The sequence below is a fragment of the Miniopterus natalensis genome, chromosome 1, assembly GCF_054644295.1.
Source record: "Miniopterus natalensis isolate mMinNat1 chromosome 1, mMinNat1.hap1, whole genome shotgun sequence".
NCBI lineage: Eukaryota > Metazoa > Chordata > Mammalia > Chiroptera > Miniopteridae > Miniopterus > Miniopterus natalensis.
Window position 1 is genome coordinate 41,679,114 of NC_142081.1, and position 5,050 is coordinate 41,684,163.

The following is a 5,050-nucleotide window of genomic DNA, read 5'->3' on the forward strand; positions in this document are numbered from 1 at the left end:
CTGCTCTCTGACCTTTGCTTCTATGGGATGTAGCCTGCTATTGGGCAGGAATAACTAGAGGACAGAGGAGAATTCAGGGGGGAGGAAGTGAAGTGGGTCTGGGCCTAAGAGCTCTTACAGCTTGTCCCTCCTTCCCTTTTGTGTAACTGAAGTCTGGAGGGGAAGTGTGTTGCCAAGTGCCATATATCAGGATTGGCGGGGTGGGGGGACTATCTGTTAGCCCATCTGTGTTTAATGTGTTTTAAAATATGTTTTTATTGATTTTAGAGAGAAAGGGAGAGGGAGAGAAACATCCATCACCCATTGGCTGCCTCCTGCACGCCCCTACTGGGGATCAAACCAGCAACCTCTTGGTGCATGGTGGCTCAACCGGCTGAGCCACACTGGCTGAGCACCACCTGTGTTTCATTCATTCACTTCATTTTCCAATTTATGAGGACAGAGCCGGAGATTCTGTGCACCCACAGTAAGCACTCAGGGGAACCTTCATTTTCTCCAGGTCCTGTTACCCACTGGCCTAACCCTTCATGGCCTGTGTAATTTTCAGGCCTCTAGTAGAGAAGTACTGTGGTCTGGGAGGTTGGGCTCCTCTGGGCAGCATCCGTGGGGCAGGTCTTACAAGGCTGTTAGAGGGGAGAGGACCCAGGAGTATGGTACAGAAATAGTTAAGCTCACCTGCCCTGCTGGGCCCCCAACTACAGCTTTGATTCCTGAGAGGAGGTTTTGCTGGGAGCCAGAGCACATGGGTGTGAAGGTCAGGGAACCGGTGTGCCAAGACCCTGGGCTGCCCCAGACCCAGTTGGGACACCTGCAGCTGGCCCTGCTGCTTCCCCTTTGTGCCTTGGGCCTCAGTTTCCTCCTCTGTGATGTGGTTTGAAACCCTTTCCAGCTCCTGGAGGGTTGGAGCTCTGACCTGGTGGCTTTGCTGTTTCTCTTTTCTGTCTACATCCCCCCTCCCCCATACTCTTCACTGCTTGACTCAGAAGCAGTGCCTAGAAAGAGGGCAGGGGAGGCCCCGGAGGCTCCCTAGCCCTGGGGCTGGCCCTGGTCGCTTCCTCACCTGCATGTTGTGTGACTTTGGTGCCCCTCTCCACTCCCCGCCTCACTCCTGAATCCCAGGCCTGCCCTGGGCAACATGGGTCTGCAGTGTTCTGCTTAGGACTGTGTCAGCTGTTAAAGGCTGAAGGTGACATTTGTAGCTCCAGCTGGTACCTGCATGTGAAGAGAAGACACAGCACCCCTAGGTGCTATGAGGGTGGAGGAGCCTGGCCCTGTAGGTAACTGGGTGTCACGAGGTGGATCATCTAGACCCTTGAGGGCGGCTCTGGGAGGACTGAGTTGGTAGCTGTGTGCATACTGGCAAGAGGAGGGGTGTTGGTGCTTTCTTGTCTACCCCTCACTTCAATGCTGTATTTGAATCAGCTGGACACTTGCCAATCGAGCGAGGCCTTGCCAGCCTGCAGCCCCTCCTGGTGCTGGTGGGGAAGCTGCTCTGAGCCCCACAGCCCCCAGCTGGGGCCAGGGCAGTAACTGACCTACTTTAGCTGTGTCAGGAACCACCAGGTCTTCCCAACGCGGTGAATTATTTAGCTGGGTGCCTGGGCCTTTCTGAGAGGGGCTAAGAAAGCTGCTCCATAATTTAAAGCCCCCTCCCCCCCAGCTTCCCTGGGGGGCCTCCTTCACGCTTTACTGAGCAGGCCTCAGACTAGGGCTAAGATGAGCTGGAAGGGGAGGGAGGCCCCGAAGCCACCCCTCCAGGGGGCTCTCCAGCTGAACTGGAGCCTTTTCCAGAGTGAGGCCTCCACAGAAGGGCCTTGGTGAACAGTCAAGTTTGGACTGAACTTTGGGGTGATAAGCCTCAAATCTCGTTAAAGTAGCCAGGTCCCAACTAACTCCCTGACCCATGCTCTTTCCAGAAAGCACCTTATTACTTTCCAAAGTGTTTAATCCCGACCTTCCGGTTGGGAGGCTTCTTTCCTTTCTGAAAGGATTTTAGGCACCTGGGAAGACTGGGGACTTCTTTGCTCAGGGATCCCTTCCCAGCAGCACTGAAGTTTCCCTGTGGCAGAGGGGCCCGTCTTCACAGGGGCATGGCCTCCCAGCCCACTTCTCTCTCTTTCTCTCATTCCCACGCACACACGCGTGAGGCTGGTGCTAAGTGGCTGTTTGTTGCGGCACTGGGGGCCCAGCTGCTCCTGAGCCCTGGCCTGAAGCCGACTCTACCTGCTGGGATAGAGCTGATACTCGGCACCCAGCACTCCAACTGGGCTGCTGGTGAATGCTGCTGCCAGGCCAGACTTTTCCAGGGTGTGACTTTTATTCTGGAACCTTCACAGGTGAGCAGGTTTCCAGGCCTGACGCTAAGCTTTCCTGGGAATCAGTGCGAGGTGAATGCTCTCGCTTCACCGTGACCTGGAGGTCTCAGGAGGGACCAGGCTCACTTGCCCCTCGACCTTTCATTCCTCCCTGCCTCTCAGGCCTGTGCCCTGCAGAGCTCCATTTCCTGAGGCCTTAGAGCCTTTTTTATCTCGAGCCCTCTGCCAGCATGTAGGTATCCCTCAGAGTAAGATTAGAGAAAGTGCCAGAAAGGGACCCTGGATGGGAAAGCTAAAAATGGGGGAAGACTTTCCTGCAAAGTAGGGAGGGAGCCAGGAAGCTGCAGCCCACCTTGCCTCTGTCCACCCATGCAAGGCCTCCCCACAGGGGGCCACCTCCAGGATGGCAGGCCCTGCTCCCTGACCTGCCTGACCTCAACGTGTTCCCTGAGGAACAGAGGAGCTGAGGGCCCAGCCTTGTGAGGGGAAGGGGGCTGGACAGACCATGGCCCTGGGAATATTCCAGGGCTGACAGGAAAGGGGTGTGAGCTCCTGAGGCAGTTCCCCTGGGCCTCCTTGACCATCACCCAGCCACCCACACCCTTTGGTCAGTTGGACAGTGTCCGTGGGTTCCCTCACCTTCTGGCTTCTGTTTGGATTGGGTGAGTGGGAACCCCTGCAGGCGTTTGGAGGGACGTCAGTGAGTGAAGCCAGGTGCCCCTCAGCCATTGTCTTCATGACCTTAGAGCAAGTCAATGCCTGGTTTTCCGCAGGGGCCCCAATGTCAGCATGGAACATAGTCCAACCTCCTCTTCCATTTTACAGGTGAGGAAGTTGAAGCACAGAGAAAGGGAGTGTTTTGCTCTAAGGCATAAAGACTATGGGCAAGGCTGCTCTACTTTCCTGCCTCCCAGTCTAGCTTCTCCCACCACCCCACCTGGCAGTTCCAGAACCACACACACCCTTTAGCATACCACACATGCAGGAGGAAAGCAGAGGAGAGCAGATGCAGGATGGCCACCGGCTTGGAAGCCAGGACTACAGGTTTTGTATTAGGCCACACGCTGGCCTGTCTTCCTGAGCAGCTGGGTGCCACTCCCCAATTAAGGGACAGACAGGCCCTCAGTGACCTTTCTAGTTTCAGCCCAGCCCTGTTCAGTATCTGGCCTTTTAAGCTAATGGGTAGGGCCACTGGACCTGCAGGACCCATAGGGCCCTCAGTTTATGCAAGAACCAGGACAGCCGCTTATGCTCATCCATTCATCCTCCCATTCATGCTCCAGCCATTCTTCCTGTCAGCAAACACTTGAGTGCTCTCGGCTGGAGCCTGTGCTTGGTGCAAGGTGGGTAATAGGCATAGCTGCTGTTCTCAGGGCACAGCCTGGGGGCTGGGGCTCTGTGCTGTGGAGCTACTTAAGTCAGCAGGGAAGGGGAAGTTTTAGATGTTAGTGATTCCAAATGGTTCACTTTCCCCTTTTCCCTCAGGATGCCTTCCTACTGCCCCAACCTCCCCTACCCCAAGAGTCCAGACCCACAGTGGGTCTGTTACTGTGGTTCTGTGCTTGGCTTCTCAGAACAGCTACATGGGTGGCTTAGGAGGTGGGCACAGAGGAAGATGCACCCTTTTCTTTTTTAAAACATTAATTTAGAGCGAGGAAGGGCGAGGGAGATAGAAACATCATCCATCCGCTGCCTCCTGCACACCCCCTACTGGGTTTCAAGCCCACAACCTGGGCATGTGCTCTGACTGGGAATCGAACCAGCGACCTCTTGGTCCTTAATCCACTGAACCACACCAGCCGGGTGGAAGCTGCACCCTTTCTCACCCCAAGGCCCCTCCTGTTTCCAGAGCAGGACCCTCAGATTCGAGCCCCTGGTGAGGCGGTATCTCACAGTAGAGGCTTTTCAGCTGTGCCCGCTTCTCTCTCCAGACCCAGGTTCTTATTCCTGGAACCGATGGAGTGTGCCACCTGGAAACTAGCTCGGGTCTCAGGGAAGAGATGGAGTGAGAAACTCCATAAAAGGGGAACAAGGAGGGAGCTACAGCCCCCAGACCAATCATCTCCCCTAGGATTTCCCCCAGAGAACATACTCCCAAACATTTCTTTGCATGTATTTCCATGGATGTATATATATTTAGATTTCTCCTGTCTATGTCTGCCGGATGAATCATGACAAAATACAACTTCACAGTTTCAAAGACCTTTCTTTCATGGTTCTCTAGAGCCTATGGGCTGATGGCCAGATTCAGGCAGACATTTGGGACCCACCTCAATCTGGTTTCTGGCACCTTGTTCCCTGACCACTGTGCAGGCTCTGAGATACTCATAGGGAGAGTTTTTCCCCTGTGAAATAGAGCATCGCTTTCATCCTCAAGGTAACAGGACCCTTGTGTGACCTCACCCCAGTCTCACTTCCTCATGGATCTCTAGGCACGCGGCTGTGACGCCAGCAAGTCCCGTTCTCTCTCTCTGGCCCCGTCCCTGTCCTGCTTCTCCTCATCCTCCATTGTTCCCTTGTCCCATGTTCATCTGTTTACATCTCAGCTGTCTTGTCTCTGTCTAGTGCTAAGGGTGAGGTTTCTGCTCGCCTAAAACACCACCACACAGGTGGACTCTGATGGAGCCTCCCTCTTCCCCAGGCCCGGGTGGGAGGAGTGAGGCTGGGGCGCCCTCTTGTGGGAAAAAATGCTCACAAGCCTCAGGCAGAGATTCCCCTCCCCCCCTTTTAATCTT